The 22,370-nt window shown below is 35.2% G+C and overlaps 1 protein-coding gene across 1 annotated transcript in view; it reads left to right on the forward strand.

The window, feature by feature from the left end:
• The window catches only part of LOC132929186 (paired box protein Pax-5), a 69,059-nt gene that overhangs the window by 13,136 nt on the left and 33,553 nt on the right, over positions 1-22,370 (forward strand). The gene's annotated exons all lie outside the window — the stretch shown is intronic.

A 22,370-nucleotide genomic window follows, 5' to 3' on the forward strand; every position in this document is an offset into this window, starting at 1 on the left:
ATGTTATAGCTTAACCTTTCCGAAGTATATAATTGTTTTTTGTGTACCTATTTATATTTTATATTATATGACTTTAACAGTCCCACGAGGCGGGTAGCCATGGCGCATATTATGATTCTTGACGTTCAAAGTTATAGATAATAGTATTGTACCTGTGCATAATAATAATATAATCCAATCGAAATCTCCAGGACGGGCGGTGATCGATCCAGTCGATCACGACTAATGTAATATAGCCGGGTGAAGGAGGCACGCGCGAAACATATATTATAATAATATAATATATATAATACCACAGTCTATAGACCTGCATTCACGTATAAAATAATATAAAAGGCGGCCGATAAATTGTTGTCGCCGCCGCCGCCTATGTCCGTATGTATACACATATTTATTTTTTAAACAATATATTATATGATTTTACGTTCGCCGTGTTGGAAATGTTGGAATATTGTAGTATAATATAATGGAAATACCGTGTATGCTCGGGAGTACACGTGTGTGTATGTGTGTAGTTCTGTTATGTGTGTGTGATGGACTAGACACGACTGGATTAATTCGCATGTAACATATGGTTTGGAGTTGGACAACAGGTGTCGTCTTTACTCATGAGAATCGTCCGAGACCGCTATCGACGTACGATGATAATATTATGATGGTCATACAAAATATTCGTTTTAAAAAATATGTAATTTACTAAATAAGTACACAGTCGGACGAAATGGTGAATTGTATATATAGGTATTAGTATGGAAGTCAGGCTTTTAGAGAAATAATATAAATAATACCCATTATATGATCATAATTTGTATTATTATTATTATAGGTTGAGCAATAATTATTATCGTTTTCACTTTCATTGGTAAAAATAGTAATTAAAAAAACGATATTTTCTTCCAATTCGTTGAACACAGTATTGTAATGGTATTAGATATTTTAAGACATTATGTACTCGTATAAAGTTCGAACGAAAAGGCGAATGTAATTTTCAGAATTCGAATTTCAAACTACATAGTGTCAACACATTCAAACGCGGCTCGTAAAGTGAAACGCGACCGTAGTGCAGCACTATAACATTAACAAAGTCGATCGCTGTCGTCGTCGCCGTCGTATAAGTGACATCGTGAAACCAGACTGTAATATTATAATAATACACGTCATGCTCAAAGGATTAATCGTTATCTATTCCGACCATACGCCTATATGTATGTATATCTATAAAATATAATATATATAATAACTAGATTTTTTCGTTAAAAAGTGATTTTCACGTTCTTAATTACATTTAGCTTTTTTACGGTATACGTCGTTTATTCCGATTATATAGTAAAAATACCATTAATTAGAATATAAAAGTGTGTGTTTACGCGTAATTATCATCTGATTGATTTGTTTGCAACAGTTTGTTATATTACTATTTGTACGGTTTATGTGCGGTTGCAGTGTGGGTTTTGTACTACTGTCTACTAATAATAATAATATGTGCGAACATATATTATAATATTCTTCTTTCCTAGTTACAATCGGTATAATATACACGCTAGCGGTATATTGTATTAATATAATGTACCATGTATCTGTATATAGGTACACGCGCCGGAGAATTTGCTCACAATGCCCTAGGTCAAGACTGCCGGTGGCTTATTGGTTATGATACACGAGACAGATACATTAATTGAACATATACAAACACACACACATTATAATATTATTATACATACATATAGCGTTATTATTATGTGCGTACACGTATATAGTGCAGCGCTGCTGATGCTGTTGCTGAACAGTAGTAGTTCCAGTTACGAAATTAGCATAGGATAAGGCTAAAGTTTAGCGAAGGGTGCGGGTATGTGCGGAGGACCGCTGCAAGTGAATTATTCATGAGATCGTGCTCGGCGATTCGCCGGCGCTCATTGAGGGCCGTCTGGATTGATTAAACAACGAAAAGATAGAGAGAGAAGGTTGTATGGTGTGAGGCAGAGTGAGATAGATAGAGAGAGAGAGAGATGTAAAGATATAGTAGGAAAAAATTCTACGTTTAAATATTCATCATCACGACCGGACACACACTAGAGTATTAGCATGGACCAGTTATTAAATCCGGATCGCCGCTTAGTATTGTTTTACCGTGTCACCGACGAGGCTTTTCTCAACTGCTTAGCAAGCACTTATAATATACATTCTAAACTCTATTTGCCTACACAACCACCGTTTTTCTTCTTCTCGTCCTCCGTATGTACTCGTCATACTCGTATACTATAATGTTATAGTCTTATTACACTTTTTTAATTTTAACAGAAGTTATAATGCAAAGATAATGAGAATACTGAGAATATAGTGACCACTTTGGTTCGTAATCGTCACGTTCTAATCGTACAGCAAACCCCTATCTTGAAGGGTAGTGCTGTTCAGAAGTCCCTAAATATATTGTAAATTTTTTCGGAGTGCCAAACTTAGGCTATCACAGAATTGTATATGTGGTTACATTCCGTATAATGTGTATATTATAGGACTTATAAAACCTTTAACTCGATGTACAATAAATTATTATTCAACAGTATATAGCAAAACACTTAATATATTCTTGTAACATTGATTTGGTATTGTCTACGACCAATTTAGATAATATCAAAGTTACTTCAAACGTGAAGTGCAGACCTGTATCTAGTGGCTTAAAGTTTTATAATTTTTTTTCGGTTACTTACTGGCGCCTTGGGGTATGAAAAATACGACGACGACCGATCACAAAAAGTGGTCATCTCAAAATTAAAAAGAAAAAATAATAATAATAAAATAACCGTCGAAAGTCGTAATTATTTTTAACGGACGTTTTTTTCGTCCAATACCATCCATTTGTACGAAGAAGCGTGCTTCCTCAAGAACAATGGGCGAAGATAATGAAAATAGTATGTTTTTTTTTCCGTTGTACAGTAGTCACATTATTATTACTGTATACACTATACGTGTACGTATTATATAGGCATACGTGTGTGTGTGTGTATTACATATTATTATACAATGTGTACAGTGGTGGGTGTATTTCGCGTCCGTTGACGGCGGCGGCGGCAGTTGAGAGAGCCGCGCATCTGCCCCCCGCAACGGTTTCACCACATGTCGTACACCGCCACTACGCCCCCACCGCACCGACACCACAGGTCCCACCCGCGCTCGCACTTGTTACGCGGCCTTGTCATTAACGTGTAGTTGATTGCGTTTTAAATCGTCCGATTGTGTCAAACACCCCCGAAATCTTCTATTTAACGGCTCGCCGACGAGAAACGTATTTTTTATTATTATTATTTTTAACCGTTTTTTCTCGGAGACGTTTTTAACGTACATATTATGTTATATTTTTCCTGTGTAGCGTACCAGCCTATATTTTCGAACCGAATGAAAAGTATAGTCGTACGTCTCTCTTTTTTTCCTTAAAGGTATTTCAACTCGACTATTCGGATAATAACCGTTGACAATATTATAAGTCGGACTTTATTATCACAACATTTTTACACGTGTTAGGAACACGATAATATGACCGATGTGCTGTTTAACTGCGGACAGTACATATTACACGTCTCGTTGATATTATGTTATTATTATTACTATCATATAGTTTTCTCGGGTTGACGTTGTACTAACGTTCGCTCTCGGGACGATAAAGCGATAACGTTTTAACGACGTGTATATGTATGCGGACCGATTTCCTCGTCGATTTCGTGTGTCCGCGGCTGATCAGTAAATATATTCTACTATACCTCCTGCGTATTATTTTATTTTTATATATGTATCGATTTAAAACATCAACCCGATCATGTTTGCACGAAAATTTTCAGACCATCACGATTTAAACGTAACCCGAGGAGGTATAATAGTTGTAGCGTTATATGGGGACGTATATATATATATACGTATGTGTACGGGAGAAGGTCGCAACGTTTTGTGTATACATGTTTTAATTTTACGACCTAATCACATAATATTATAAGTGTGACGAAAATGATACGTATAGCAAGTTTTTAAATAGTTTTCAACGAAAAACGTAGGCAGAGAAATTGTACCAACAATTTGAATAATTTTACAAACTTATTAATTTTTTTTTTTCAAATACTGAAAATAATTAGACCCTTTTGCCTATACATTTTTGCGTTGCAGTAATACATAATATACGAGACAACGATTACGATGTGACACAATAAACAACCTTGGTTTGGTCCAATTAAAAAAAAAAACATATTTTATTTCATGCGCTTGCAATGCCTAAGTAATTATTATTGTACAAGTAAATAATTATTAAACCCATCACATACTAACAGTCGTGTCTTTAATGAATATAAGATCTTTATTCATCCATTAAATAGATAATTTTACGCAATTAAATTCTATTCAATATTCTAGTAGGTAGCAAAATGTTTTTTTTTTACTTTCACACAAACATTCTAAGATGTGGCATATAGTTAAAATAATGTAGAATTGTTGTAAAAATCACCTTCTTTGTTTGTGCGTCAATTTCAATTGACAAGTCTGTTTAAATGCCTAGCTGTTTTTCTATGCATATTTACATTTTGTTCAGTGCAAAAATGAGTGTTACGTTGATTAAAACAAAATAAATAAAATTATAAAACAATTTCCATTCATTTTACGTCTTGACTTTATCGTTTCCAGTTCTTAACAATTAAATTATTATTAGGACAGTTATTTTTTGGATCACGTCATACGAGATATAACTCATTGCGAATCGCTGTCGTTAAGTAACAACCACCCGAAATAAATCTATTTTTAGACTTATTCAATTCCGTAATTCGCCCATTTACGATCGGTCATGGTCTTATGGCGACGTGATCGTTTTCTACACTCGCGAGAATGATCGTATGTACTACATATATACCGCGCATGTGTATGCGTACTTGTATATTCGTCTCTAAACACACACATATAGGTACTCGCGAGCGCGTGTTTGTGTGTGTGTTTGCTCGTCGGCAGATTAAGGGTTTGATGACACCGTATATAGACGTACTTTTTGCATGATTATCTCCACACACTCATACATGCATCGTAAGTACGTGTACGCGTATTCCGACAATGGTATATATAATATATATTGTACGTATAATATAGAAGGTAAAAAAAAAAAACACTAAGAATAATAACACAAAGAACCGATTTGTTGTTGTTTTTTTTATTTGTTCTCTTTTATCGCGCGCTGCTGCCGCCACTGTATAGAGGTATATTATGTATATACACAACTATTTTGAATAGGTGTCGGAGGCGAAAAAAGGCACAATGGCGTTAAATCTCCGTGTGCGTACTGTTTATATACATGTATAATGGATGTATATATATTTATATATATGTGTATATTATATATTATTATAAATATATGCATACACGCGCGTAACTGGGCACCGGTAGCAGTTTTTCCAGTAATGTGCATGTCGAAGTGGTATTTGGCGGCGCTTTCGTAACGTCAGTCCGGCATACCGAAAAACATAACTCAATAATATTATAATGATATTATATTACAATATGTATACCGTCGGCAGTGGCTTAGCCGTGCTTGCACAGTTGCACTGTCACAGCCACAGTGGTGTATTACACAACAAACGAAAAATTATGTCCAATATTTTCGGGGTTAACGAGAAACGACGCGTACATAAGTATATTTACATTATATAATATATAATGATAGGTAATATTATACATATTATAATAGTGGGTGGAATATTTGAGTGAATGACACAACTTGCCTTTTATATTATATAGGTATATATATATATAGGGACTCGTGGTATATATAATATATAGGCATTCTCGAGTCCACGACAAATTGGTGATTATCCATTTTTAATAATTATATATAGTTATAGTCATATAGTCTTCGGGAGAAAAAAACCATTCTTCCTGTATTTACTTATACTATAGAATAGAAAATTAATGGTAGCGTATAATTTTTCTCCAATAAAAAACAGTACATTTCATGATTTGCTTGCGTTAACCGTATAGTGTACATATATATTGTATACTTTCTACTATAAAAAAAATCGTCTCAAAAGTCTCACCAATTTTTTTTTTTATATAAATATATTATATTGAATTGACCAAATCGGTTATTATACAATAATTCAAACAAATAGAAAGATTAATTTATTAGAAATTTACTTATCATCATTATTATTATTATTTAGGGATACCGTTTGGCGTTTATAACTATCTATTGACTTTTCCAAATAACCTATAGATAGCTAAATAATACTAAAAAAAAAAAAATTTAGAAGAAAAAACTGTAAGACCTGGGTACAATAAATACAAACGGACCTAATCGAGTATAACATAGCAATTGCTCACTTAATAATATTTTTGATGTAAAAAAATTTAACTTAGTTTTTGATGATCTTCTTCCGGTGACGTGGTAAACATCACTGCAGGCCACAGCAGAATTCCGCGCTCGGTTTTTTATTTGTGTCTCGAGTACCACAACATATTAGATAAGAATCGTCACGGGGGATTATTGTCTATGTTTTTTTCGCATCGGGCGCAAAATCATCTTTCGTTTTCAATTATCCCTGGACCATCTGTTGTAATCGCCGTATAGGTTACCCGCCGCCGGTAGGCGTATATAGGTGTCAAGTATACGGTAGCACAAAGGCGTAGACAACGTAACAAAAACAACAATAATGTTTATAATAATAATAATATCACAGACGACGGCAGATTGCGAAACGGAAAACATTACGAACCGTCAATCATCGCGCGCAAGCGGCGAAAAGCCCATACGGCGGCCGCGGGGCGCCTGCTCCAACGTCATAAAATAATAACAGCTATATGGCTGTACGCACAAGATGACGCGAATTCGTTATGCAATTATTGTATTATATTTTTTCGGGGTGTGTGCGTTTAGGTATATGTTATATATATCTACTAGAACTCACTCGCTCTTCCGCCCAAATCGCCACCTAAAGGGAACATTGTTTTTAATATTTTTCAATCTCACGTGTACAATGTTCAAACGTCAAACACTAACAATGAGTTTGATAACAGCTGAGCCGACCCGATCTGCCCGTTTACGAAAAATATTATAATATTATCATTATTATTATTATTATTATATAATAATATAACGATACGGTGAAACGGTGAAACGGGAGCCAAACGTGGTGGTCACGACGGCGACAACTGTATTATTATAATAGAAACAGTTGTCAGGTCGTATTCGCGCGAGTCGATGCAAGTTGCGACGCGTGCACATGTGTGTGTGTGTGTGTGCATAATACATATTATATATAATATGTCCATGCGTGAGTGTGTTCGTGTGTGTGTGTTAGTGCGCCGTCTAATATCGGCCGAGAGTTTCCGCATTAACGCGCCGCGCAACCCGTTCCGCAGCCCACATTGCCGCCGTCCAGGTATATTATAATATTATAGTTGTCCGTACACGGTTTTTCGTGTTTAATCGGCGGCGGCGGGCCTACGACGACAACGCTAACGAGGTCGATACGATTCCGACTGCATTATTATATAATATATATACACCATATACATAGGTACACAGCGCGTATGTGTACTTTTGAAAGAAAAAAAAACCAATATTCCATTTCGTCTTAATTCCGACCGATACGCCGTTATTATATTATATTATATTATCGTATAATACACGTGCAAAGCGTATATATAGGTACGCAATTACAACGTACAGCGACTACAACTCTGATCCATTACGCGTGTATATGTATAATACGTATATATACGCACATGCACTATATATTTTTATTTTGTATACACGCGCCTACATTATACAGAGGTACCACGAGTTATACACGACGGCTATGTACTACTACTACTACTAATAATAATAATAATGAGAATATTGTAATGTAGGCACTCGGTCTCTCCTGCTGTACATATTATATTATTATAATACGTAGGTAAGTGAATTTGTCGTCTTCGAAAAGTCGATATCTAACTTTCGTTTTGCGCTGTTCGATCGCTTTATCGGTAATAACTGCGCCAGACTATAATATTATGCACACGTAATATAATAATATAACTGTATGTATATAAGGAAGCAATGCGTCTGCCACTCCTTATTATATATTATTATTATTATCGAAGTCCGGCCGTGTCGTGCAGGATGCACTGAAATGCATCGCGAGGATTCTACAAGCCGCGAAATACGAGTAGCTATTACACTGTTGTAGCAGTACTATTACAATATTACGATCCATCCGATATTTTGTCATAAAAATATATATTGCATTAGTATTGTATGACCGACGTGCGTTAATTGCGAGCGGTACCTGTTTTACAAATCTTCTCACCTGACTCTATTATTATAATATTATTTTAATATACTAACCTAAACTGTTTCCCAAAAACTCTACAACACTAATGAAAGCTAAAATGAAATAATTCAAGGTACGTAATTATTATAAACAACTTAAATGAAATTATACTTAAACATTTTTTCTTGCTTTAATCGAATTCCTACTGCAATATTTTAGTGCCGGTATGTACTGCACATGATCTTAGGCTCAGTAATATAATGTAATATACGAGCACTGCAATAATTCGTATCCAGTATATAAATATAAAATATAAGTACGTCTATATTATGCGTCCTGTAGAGGTAGCATCCGTGGGAACTAAACGTTCTTAATAATCATCATAATCCACGTGGTGGGAGAAGAAGTAAAATAAAGATAATTCCCGGGTTGCAAATTATCATTATATTGAGCACCTCTCGTAGAGCTAATTATATTCTCTTATTTTGTTAATCTCCCGTATTGGTGACCGTTGTAGAGCTGAGCATCTTACCAAAACCAGCAGCAGCTTTGGCCGCTGCAAACCTTTTTTCTCTTTTAAACACGCCGCCGCGCTGCACCGGTAACCTGCAGATTGCTCGACTCGCGTATCTCTATAATAAAGCTTATACGAAACCTAATCGTTATCGTGGCCGGACGATAAATCTTAAAAACGAAAATCCGATGAAATGTTATGCTACAATGTAGTCAGCACGGTGAACTTCAGTTCGTGTCCGATAAAATAGTCCTAAATATTCCGAAGACGAGGACGAGGAAGACGACGAAGAATGACTCGAGGCGACCGTCGGTCGGTTAATTATAATCAGTATCGGATCTGTGCGCCTGTTCTACTGCGCATCACACACACACACACATAGACACACACGCGCAAACACGAGAGATTATTAAAATACGGACCCGATAAATTAAACGCGTATCGGTCGGTCGGGCCGGTCGAACTCTCGCGGGGGCCGCACGTCTGCCGCCGCCGCCGTCGAGAATCGTGTTCGACTCTGGTCGATCGTATCTCTTGGGCGCGCGCGTCGTTTTATGTGTAGCACATATAATATCATAACAACATTTATGTGTATACGCGACCGGTACCCTCTATGCGCGTATATTATAATATATACGACGTATGCGCACAATATAATAACGCATAAATGCGAAATAGGTGAAAGGGCACGAATTTGTAGTCTAAGCATTTTTTTTCTCTCTTTCTCTCTCTCTCTCTCTCTCTCGCTCTTAACTTCCATCGAAATGATAAACAATAAGCGCAAGCCGTTTAACGATGCGCGGATATGATATTTTTCAAACGATCGCAGTTAGTAGGTATGTAGATGATACGATAATGATGTATATTATATATATATAATAATACGAGTGTATGACCAATCCCTCGTATATGTAGTGTGTACGTATTATAATGTATTCTATACTCGTACCTATATTATGTACGAATGCGTTTCGAGTGTTATGATACGGAGTACCTACGTCATAATCTCGACAAGTTATACTGCATAAACACCCCGAATACAACGTCGATAATCTAATATGATTTGAACTTATATATATACCCACCAATGTGATTATATTTCGACGAGGTGTATATAATTCGTTATATTATGCAATATACTATATCTACCTATAATAATAAAACAGTGATGCATATAAATAATATACGCTTTTGGTGATGTTATGATTTTGCAGGTATGTCTACAGTTTTTGTATCAGCCGAAATATTATGTAGAGTATATATTACGTTAGTTATTTTTTTAGTCTAGTCCTCCAGGTTGGGGGTAGTTAAACACAGGATTGAAAACCCTGCCTCGTAAACATGCTTTGATCAGGAACTTAACAACAAGCTTTGGACTAGATTTAATGGTATTTTATACATTAATACGAAAGTCACATTTGGAAAGAAAATAACCAAATACATCACAAAATCACGATGCCAAAACGAGCGATTGCGACGTACGATACGCGCGTATTAAATACGCACATAATTATTATTAGCGGACGATTCGGAGCCAACAAATCGTAGGTACAATACGCGCATGCATATTATATGGTATACATGTATATAATATAATGTACGGTCGATGCACGAGACCGATTTGCGGTTTTATTACCCGCGCGCCGACAATATATTATAATATATATACAGTAAGCCACCGCCGCCGCCTCTCTCGATCACCTATAAGCTCAGTATAAATATATATAAATATATGTATACCCACTATCCGATATCCCCGAAGGTGTTGTGTATGCCGTACAGGAGAGTACGGGCGCGTGTGTGTACGAGGAAAAAACACGGCTATAAAAAAAAAAATCAAAACACTCACGACCTTATAACTCATGCAGATAACGACGCACACAAACGGCTATATAGCGCTATTAAAAAAAAAAAAATTTAAAAAAAACTAACGCTTATACCGGCTTTCACACCTCGACAGTGGGCCACGCCCGCGCAACGGGTAACAACAAATTGCCCGGCCAGAATACAATATTATATAAAATATTCTTCGGCGGCGGCGATGGGTCCAGGCGTATAATGTTATTATTATTATATATATATATATATAAACATGTCTCAGCAGCCTCGTGTTTACCTTACAGGTATATATAATATTATTATTATTATTACGTTGCCGAGCTATACGGACCGACGATATTCGACGACCGACGTGTACGGGGGGTGCACGACTTTTGAGCGCGCGCGAGGCTCGTGTGTAACGGTGCTGCCCTGTGAGAAATCGGTCGGTCGAAAGTAGCCGACGTCGCAATAAACAATAAATCTGCAGACCAATAGCGAAGATTTTCGATTCGTTGACGTTTGGAGAATGCATTGACGACCAAAAATAATGTTATAATACGTACGATTAACTTAAATATATGATATTATTTTTATTTTTTCCAAAAAGACTCAAGTAACACAGTGTTCATTTCAAAGCGCCATCCTCCAACAAAACGTAGTAAAATTTATTGTAATTATGTATGCTCACTTTTTTTTAATAGTTTTAAAACGGTTAGTCGTCTGATCTCCAGTAAACTGCAATTCATGTGTACAAAGAATTGTTTTTACTATTGTTTGTTAATATATTTTATATAAGTAGAATTTATATAATATGTAATAATATTACATATGTACGCAATATCTGTTGCATGTTGGCATACATATCGGCGGTTTTTGAATGTATTTGACAAAAAGAAAAGGAAAATATATAGTTTATCGTATATGTATAGTGTGGGCAAAACTATACGAAGAAAAAAAAATACTTGACTTTCCGTGTCTAATTTTCTTATTATTTTTACAACCACCGCATGTCATCGAAAACAACAATATATATCGACGTAGAAAAAATATTAAGATGTAAATAAAGTATTCATCCCACAAAAGAATTTTATATTTTAATATGGAATAATCATTGTTGCTATGCCGCACAGCCGCCGCCACCACCACCGCGATACAAAACAGTTTGTTTATGTGTATTATAATAACAATATTAATATAAAGTATTCCGGACGACAAGAACCAATTAAGAACGGGTTGAGAATCGTGATAGAATCACGTGGAAATCTTTGGATTTCTCTTATTAAGACAGTATGTTAAAAAAAAAAAAAATGAAACAGAATTACACGTAACACACCGTGCGTCGTATACACTATATATGTATATATAGTTTATTTTTTTTTTTTTTCTAAGGAGTAATGAATTATAATGTACCTAAGTATTCCCCGCCGAGGGGATCCGATCTCGAACGGATACGACGACGATACTACAACGCGCTGCAGTGTCCACTGTCGATAATAGGGCGCGATAGTCTCCGCAAATCCGCAAACGTTTCACGAATTTCGAACACTGCCATATAAACACGAGTATACAATACGTCATTATATCGTGTGTCTTACGCGGCCCGGGAAACGCGTTTTATATTCAAATATTCTCGTCTTGCCGCAACATATATATACACTATTCCGTGCACCATATTATATCGGCGTCGATGTTTTTTCTATTTTATTTTATTTTCTTTCACTCTCATCCGAGTGGACGTAATTTATCCCGCACCTTTACAACACATACGCGCACGTATATTATAATATAAGTAGGCTATTGTGCGCACGCCGCCGATCGCCGGCGTAAAAACACCGGCACAAACGACACCATAAATAATTGTTCGTGTGTGCAATATCCAACCTACGGGCCGCGTGCTTTAAGCGAGTGAAAGACACACGCCGACTGCGCACCGGCCACTACTGCCCAAAGATACGATCGCACGAGTTTCCACCAAATCGCACAGAGCCCGTCGTCTGTACCCGTACAGAATATCGTCGTGGCGGTGCAGTGCTGTTTACACGCGTTTAGATTTCGCACGATAACGCCGACCCACTGCAGCGGTATAGGTAGGTACCTGCAGCTATTAAATGATAAACAATATAGCTATATAGGCGCGTGCAGATCTAACGAACTCTAGAATATGTACACCTAACTACTACTATAATATGGTCCATCGTCACCGGGCCTTCGGTCGATCTCGTCTCGGGTCGGATTTTCGACTTTAGCCCATTGATACACATTCGTCGACGTCCTTGATATTGGCCGCGCGAATGACACACCACCAAAACAACATAAACGGTGTCCGATGACGCGTTTTCGTGTGCATTTATGCGCTACACCATGGACGGCTGGCCAAGCGCGTCGTCGTCGCGTTAGGGTCATACCGTCCGCCGTCATCGATCGCTTCTGGTCAGACTGAAAGCGAAATCGCGCGCCCAAAACACACACACACACAGCTGACTGTCGGTATGAATGAGTGAAGCCCACCCCTCCTCCCCTCTACTAATGCTGCGTCGTCAGTTCGTCGAGCAAGACGGTTTTTGCTCTTTACTCGTGCGCATCAGAGCGTTCCAGCAGAACAAGTAGACCAAACTTGGATATGGGTCAAAGAGCAGCCTACTCGATTGGATCTCGCGCCGAATCGTAAAGCGTGCCGCCGGCACTACCGTGGATTTGCGCGTATATATGGGTATAATACGACTTGAGACGTCACCGCTATGATATTAAGACGACTATCGGCAAAAGACGGATGTAGACCTGATTTTAAGCCTCCTATCATATTTATGTATATTGTGTAATAATAAGAAGCTTAGCGTTAAACTCGGGCTAGCGCTAGCGCACGCGCATTTGTGTGTGTGTGTATGAGTAGACGAGCGGTAAAGGATGTCAGACCAGTTAAGACGGTGCGGTTACACAATGAAACCGTATTCAAGGCCGTTCCCATACTACAACTATTATGATTAAAAATATCACGTTGAAAAGGGAACGACTGTCCAAAAACGGCTTTCGGTAAACGTGAAATGTAGAAGAAAAATAGTGACGGTGTGTGTGTCTGTGAAAAAAAATAATAAAACCGATTTTCTAGCGTTCGCATCGCTATGTTTACGCACCTACTATCGTCACCGATGATTCAAGAAGAACTCCCACGCCTAAACACATATAACATACACTATACGTGTATAAAGTAAAATGCAAAACACGTGAAAAAAGTGAAAAACCTGCTGCCAGTATATCGCGTGATCGTTGCGTTGTGTTGCGGAAATTGACCATATCCTCTCTGCGGACACGTTTGCTCAGGTGCTCGTTGGAAATAATAACGAAATGGCGTTCGTGTGTTCGAGAAGCTCGACAAATATCGGTGAAAACGCGGGAGAAAATTCATTCAAAACAACTGCTGAAGAGTATTATTATACGTACCACACCGTCGTTGCAATGTTTTACAAACTACCTATGTATAGGTATTGAATATCATAATAATAGAATATATTGTATTTACTGGCACGCACGGGAAGTTCGTACACCAACTATATATATATATATTATATTATTATGTGTGTGACTATCGCCTGGCTAAAAACGCATAAAAATATCTAGTTCCCTCCACCCCTTCACCGGCCAAGGACCGCGGCGACGATACATGTCTTGTTCGTGAGTGCACGTCCCCGTCGTCGGCCGGTGTCGGTGGCGGCGGTAGCGGCGGTGGCTGTTGTGAACCTGCCAGTCAGCATGATCAATGTGGGGCATATCTAATGAACCATGCGGCACGAATTCATCTACAATGCTTTTATAGTGCAGCCGCCGCCGCCACCGTCGTTCATTGAGTTTTATACCGACGTTTAATGTGTCCGAGAGCCGACAACGCGTGTATATCCACCCAGTGTTTCGTTTATAATGTTTATATACATTATGTTAAAAAAAAAAAAAAAAATAGCGGACGAATTACTGTCTATGTGCAGTAACTTTCAATATCAAAAAAATTGGTTTTACAATTTTCTTTAATTGAAAATCGTCTATCACTATATAACAGATCCGTCGACAATTTATTGTACTTGTATGGTTTTAATATTTATAACCCTTTATAGAAATCGTTTTTTGATTTTTCGAAGGATAACATATGACTCCCTGCAATGTTTGTTGTTCCCCAAGAACTGTGACAAATTTTTGAAAACGTTAATAGTATGTTAGTAATTTTAATAAGTTTTCCCACAAGATAGATGAACCATGAACGATGGTAGACATTGTGGAGCCAGGAGATCATATTGATCAGCTGACCGAACATTGTAGTGATTAGCAACGGTCGGCGGTCACGCATGGTTCCCTGTTCGATCCATTCATACATTTTTTTCTTCTTCTTCTTCTTCTTCTTCTTACCAGAAGCTGCTCCCGGTATTTGCTATGTATGATGTGTACAAACATCCCATTCATGGGTGTCTTATGCTACCGTCGTCGTCGCGTAGTGTGAAATAGCTTCGGGCAAGGTCTCAGCCGCGGACCATTAACTGCTACACTGACTCCTAAACAGAATAATACCGGTTCGGTAACTGAATCGTCGTCGTAATAATATGTCTGCGGTTTTGTTTTTATTTTTCCCTCCCATTTCAAAACCCGACTGACTGTGACAGTATTAAACTCAAAACACTGATATACGTCAATTAAAAAAAAATAAAACGTAATAATAATATAACGTGTACGTAGGTACACGCGTACTTGTTGAAGGGATATTCAACCCTACCTTAATTGAATATTGGTTGGTTATTTACGATATTGATCGTTGTTAGAGACAAAACATAGAACATTATTATTTATTTCTCCAAAGAATATTGTAAAAATAAAATATAATAAAAATGGCAGCGAACAAAAACCGAAGAAACTATCTGTATTATTTGTGGTGACTGAGTATAGTGGCAGATTATAAAACCGATGACCGACAGCAGTTCATTGTGGAAGGACTCTACTGGTAACCTTGGATCGACCGGACGCTGTAATGAGCGAGAAGTCGGTGTTAAAAACATAACCAAGTTTCGAAAAATACCACAAAATTTTTAGTCTGACATCATAAAAAAATGAATACATTTGTATGTATAAATATAGTGAACAGTTGCATCATAACCTTGATACTATGTGTGTGGTGAAAACAATAGGTTTCCACGTTCTGTAGCAATGGGAGCGATTCCCATCCGACCCTCTTCGACTTGCATTAAGTACATCGTTGTCCTTGACATCAGTCGACTCGAGGTTAAGAATTCTGCGAATTGATACGCGTCCCATGTGAACACACTATATTTTTGATGTCGCATCTATGATGAAAACGACCAACCGTAACTGTGAAGAAATGTAACAGAACTAAATAGTTTTTGAAACTCAATAATCAATATAGTGGTAATGTGAATAATATTTACATTAAAAATATTTCTATAACAAACTTCCCAACTAAATTCACTATCGTTTAAGTCTGTCGCTTTTCTATCGATATGAAAAACAATGATTTTACGCCTTGTATGTGGTCTCGAAAGCGAAATTCGTTTGACCGTGGGACCATGTCAAATGTGCGCCACACATAAAAAGCGAATAAATCGTCTGCACGCAAAATCGGAAAATAGGAGAGGGGATTCAAATTATATTAAATGTCTGTGGATTCTAAGCCCGGAAATGACGTCACTAATTAGGGTGGGGTTTCCGATATGCATGCAATCATCTTGTATCCCATTGTTACCTGTTAAAAATGTAACCAGAGTGAATACCTCCTCCCTCCTATCCACCCCACACCCGTTTCCACTACGGCCCTATTCCACATCCACTGGAGATGACTCTCTACACGCCCTACACTGTGACGAACCGATTACAGTACGCGGCTTCCTACAAAAAAAGATTCGCCGACGAGATGGACTAGTCGATTAGATAGCATGGTGAATATACCGCAGACACACAAAAGAACGATATTTTATTACACATTATTATTATACCAACGATTTATTGAATGTGTATAATGTATATTGTAATAGTAGAATAACACATATTATTATCATTATCGATATGGATAAAGCTAACTCGAGTTTCGATAGTATATGATCGTATTATTATTAAATGAATATTATAGTAGGTAATCATATTATAGTACCTAACACAATTTAAAAAAAATAATTTAAATTTGCTTTAAACTAAAATGAATTAAATTTTTTTAGTATTTAATAATTGTAAAAATGTTTCATTTTAGTTGTACGTCTCTTGCACTTATTAATTATTATTGCAGTTGAAAAACCTTTCAAATAATTAACGCCAATAAATAATAAATACCGCATACTATATTTATAATAATAATACAGTCAATAAATGACATACGTATACATAACGTAAAAAATAAAAACACACACACACACACACATATAAATATATATATATATATATATATAATAAACATTCATACATATATACATACATACATACTATGATACTTGTGCAGTACTGGGCGCGGAATGAAAAGTAAAGTCAACGAATAATATAGTCGAAAACCATTAGGACAGCGTACGAGTTGATTGATGATCGGTTCATCGGAGGAATGTTCATTGACTGGATGGGATGAAACGGAAGTGGCCGTGATTAGCGCGTACGCAGCGTTCTGACCGCAGTCGCACATCGCGGCGGCAATTGCTCCTCCACGGCAGCAGTAGTCTGGACAAAAAAATAAACCTTTTTTTGTATCACACACACTCACACAAAGGAAATATACCTATACTAAGTATAAAAGTAACAATGAAATAATGTTTGTTTTGTTTTACATTATTCAATATATATACGCCTGTAATACACAAGACAGGAAACGGGTACCGGGTACCTATATCAACTATACAGGAAAAAAAAGGAAACGACACCCAACCACGGAGGTGTTCTTGGAATGTGAAGGTAGTACTTATAAAATAGAACGTTTTCGGTCACACTTTTCAATAACTTTTTTATAATGAAACTCTTCAAAATAACCGCCATATAATAATATAACATTGGAAAAATAAAATCCCAGTTTTCTCACAACAACAATATTATTATTGTAATATTCTTTATAGGATAGCCATACATTTCGAATGTATCTACGTATACTTTACACGATAAACATAAATTAAATACGAAAAGATGATTTTTGGATAAATCAATGTATATTTTTTAAATTCTTATTCGATAATATTATTTTTACAAATCAATTCAACGTATTCAATTTAACGTTTTAGTTTGATTTTGGGTTAAAAAAAAATTGTAGACTGTATAGTCTAATCACACCGAATAGAGTTAAAATCATAATTTGGCCGGAATCCGTGATGACAATTACCTATTATTATTATTATTATTATTTTCATCGCAGATATTATATATCTCTAAATCTCTTTTAATTCCCACGATTTCGATGTAGATGTTTCCGATGAAGACGTTCCTTTCCGTACACCACGACTATGAATCCTATACATCGGGTCCCTGCGCTTAGACATATGTATATAGACATTACGCGCATGTGCGGCGTATGAAATGTCGATTTGTCTACGCGATTCGCGTGCTCCGGGGCAGAATAGAAGAGAAAACCGTGTCGTCACTACCGCCAACAGTCGTGACCGCCGTGTTTTTGGAGGCCCATTACAAAACGATCAGCCGGCGCAATAAAGACCTCACACGAAATAATGAAAAATAAAACGGGGTCCTCCCCGTCCAGTCACCTCCTCCACCGCCGGTTCTTCTGCTGCTGTGTTCTCATCTTTTACGGATTACCCGAAAATTGCCCCGCAATCAATTATCATTACCCGTTTTCGCGGCGGCGACATGACTGAGAGTGAACGGACGTGTTATAATAAAGTCGGTAGCTATATAATATTATATTATAATAGGACGCGCGCATTATTATTCCGTAATTTTCTTCTCTTTTTTTATACATTATTATTCCTTATACCGACTTTATAGGCAAACGAAAATCATAAAACATAAAAGCCGAATCAATAGCGTGTGGTACGATTGTTTCCCCGTGTCTACGTATACAAGTGAGGACATTTACAGTTCTGAATGAGTATTATAATATTATACAATTATGTACATGAAACTGATTTATCTCTTAATGAAAAATTGTTTGTAGGTATATATTGATTTTAAAATGTATATATATTATTCTGTAAACACTATTTTATTTTTATTTTATAAGGAACTCTCAAAAAATTCTATAATCCTTAAATAAATCGATTTTACTTAATACTTATATCTACTTTAAGGAATTATATTTTTAGTTTATTCGACATTTTGGATTAGTGTAAGGATAACTTACCGGCAACCGTAAATCATAGTATATTTTTCTTAAGAAAAGCAAGAACGGCCTTAGTGATGATTTATTATTATTTATTGCTTTTGTGGTAATATTATTAAAACACACATCTATCTTGAGTTAAGAAATTAATTTTTAGTATCTGACGTGTCTGTAATTATACCTATATCATTGTAAACATATTATTATAATATTTTCTTTGTCAAAATAACAAATTTATATTATTACATATTTTGTAAGGATGTTGAGTGATTCCGATCAGAATATATTTTTTATAAACGTGAATAATAATAATAATATTTAATTTTGAATCTTCAATTTGTCGGTTTTCCTAAACTATTTATTTTTTATCGACATTTTTCTGTTTCACGCAACCATTTGAGTGTCATTTCCGTAAGAAATTATTGCTTTTAGTGAATTACCAGGATCCATGTGCTACTGGTGACCCTTCGTTTTTCCAAATCAACGATATTAATCAATTTCCAACGAAAACGAGTCACGTAGTACAGTGGAATGTAGGTACATACATCTACGCGACAGTAGTGGAATAATAATAATAATAATAATAAAAAAAAATTCACCTAATGGAAAGAGAAAAAATATCGAAAACCGATCGATGTTTTTGTTATTATATTATATTGTTTTGGTACTGAAGTCGTCGTTTTTTCAAAACACCACGGGTAACGTTCCGTGACACCTGTACAATCTGCCAGTGTGGGAGTTCCAAATTATCTAAAATTTATCACAATTATTGATTGTTTCTAGTTCGACCAATTGGTCACACTCGGGCGGTATATAAAGAGTTAAGTATAATGGTGATTGATATTATTATTATTATCATTAATAATATACAAAACATCTAGTGGCTAATATTCAAAGGTATTACTACGTCGTGGTGGGAATAAAGATTTTTTTTTTATATATATAATTTTTGGAACTCCGAAGAGACCATAATGCATGATACGCGGAGTTTTTTTTCTCAATCACCAATCCAAGAGCGATTCAGAATTTATTTATTAAAATAAAAAGTAAGATTATAGAAACGAGAAAAATGCATCTTTCGCCTTTTCCCACAAATCGATTTGTAACCATCTCAAAGCTTTTCCACTTTGGCAAATTACACCGGGGGAGTGAAGGAAAAAAATATAAGAGAAAAAGCAACGGAGAAAAATAAAAGAAAAAGGTGCGTGCGTTATGTCTTTAGGCCATAACAAAAGCCGAGGAAAAATAACCGAGAGAAAACGAACTTTCCGTAATGGCGCAATAAATATCTAAAAGTAGTGTATGAGAAGGGGTGCGTATAAATACATTTGAACACAGAGGCGGGGCGATGTGGTATAGGGTGCTAGTAGAATATCGTCGATTTTATTTTTTTTTTGTTTTATTTTCAAAACCCTAGAAATATAAAATTTTAAAAACTTTTTCAACTGGTAAGATACTTTATTAAAACATATTATAGTAAAGAAAAACAATTTATTTAATCGGCTTATACAACCACTGTTTTTTGGTCGTGCTATAGCATCACCGGTTACGCCTATACAAACGCTGTTTGCTTGCAACACTGACAGGGATGACATATTTTTGTATCCAGAAACCGGTCAGGCGCCAACATATAATATTAATTATCTTATTAGTTTCACTACAGCCAACATATTATTAATTATTATACATCTACTGTTTTTAAATTTATAATTTTTATTTACACTAGCAAGCAACAAAATAATAATCAAGAATAATTTTAAAATATTAAATCAAAATAAAATTTGGTTTACGTTTTCTATAAATAAACAATTTAATTTATTTACATCAAAAATGAACTAAAATAAAATATTTGAAGAACGAATCTTAACGAAAAACATTAAAGAATGTTAAAAATAGATCTACGAGTATACTATTTTATAAAAAAAACTATTTTAAAAATGTTAATTTGAGAAAAAAATCTGTATTTTATGAATTTAATACTACATATTATGAGCTATACATAATTTGCACAATAAGCATATTTATTTATTATTTTTAAAATATGTTTACATGATAATATGATAAAATGAGTTATCGTCGGGGACACTTTCATCTATGAAATTGTATGACGAACTTATTATTATAAATTAATTTCATCTTTATAGGATGTGGTGTTTTTTGATATCAAATCTCAAAGTATCTATAAAGTATAAATTATGGCCAGGGCAAGGATTTATATGCACCAAGTTAGTTGAGATAACAAATAACAATATTATTGTTGAAATTTAAATATACATATTATACAATATTGTAAAAATAATAAATTGTTTCATTGTTAAAATACTCTAAAATTATGCTTTGACCATCGACAACAATTAATAAATGTCATATTGAATGAATTTATCATTGGTGTACCTATATGTAATACTATAATATATTATCCCTGATATATTTATTACAAAACATAGTAATTATTATTAATATTAAATATTTATGATAAATTTATTATCATTGAAAATGTTTTTATATCTTATTTGAAAAAAATACAATATATATATATACTTGTAGTATATATAATATTTTATTATAATTTGACGTATTATATTAAACTTATTTAAGCAAGACTGTAATATTTTTTTGGCAAAAAATAATTTTCAATGATTTAATGTCTTTAATTATGTTTTAGTGAATAGACTATATTTTACGAAAATATGATATTTGTTTGTCAATAAAAAATACTGTTAAATTTATATTTTATATTATAGCACTAAAAAATCAATAAAATAGAATTAAAAATAATATTGAATGACAGTTTTAATAATTATCAATACATATTATATTAATAATTAATATAGTATAGTAACTTGTCTATATTGTTCCGATTTAAAAATAAAATATGCGTAACTTGTGTTTTAGAATTATTATGTTGGAATAAAATCTCGGACGAAAATAAAAATGGTTTCTGTAGACATTAAATAAATCAGATTAATCTCGGCTTGCATAATAATATTATTTCGTTGGTTCAATTTGGATAAAATATTTATTTCGTTAGTATTTTTTTGTTTTTGTATTTTCGGGCACGTCATATTATTTTGAAAATGATAAATTCAGCAGCACTCCGTTCTCATCTCTCGCTATAGCTCATGGCCCGCAATGTGCACGCAACTGTGAAATATGACCGTGTACCACTACCCGGCAACCCCGTATATATTTTCGATCCGGTTTTCTACTATTATACAACAGAGGTATTATATTTTCTGTTTTTTTTTTTTTTTTTAATTTCGCGGACCGTCGACTACCCCTTACCCGGGGAGCCGTGATTGATTGCGCGCCGGTCTCGCGAATTATATTCAAATTTGACCTAGCACTACGACGACAGTTTCATTAGAAAACCCCGACGGAGTTAAATCCAACTTACGATACTCTTATAATAATAATAATAATAATAGTAGTAATAATCAAAGACCAAAGCGTTATGACAGTGATGAAT

Source organism: Rhopalosiphum padi, chromosome 1, assembly GCF_020882245.1.
Source record: "Rhopalosiphum padi isolate XX-2018 chromosome 1, ASM2088224v1, whole genome shotgun sequence".
In the NCBI taxonomy this organism is placed as follows: domain Eukaryota; kingdom Metazoa; phylum Arthropoda; class Insecta; order Hemiptera; family Aphididae; genus Rhopalosiphum; species Rhopalosiphum padi.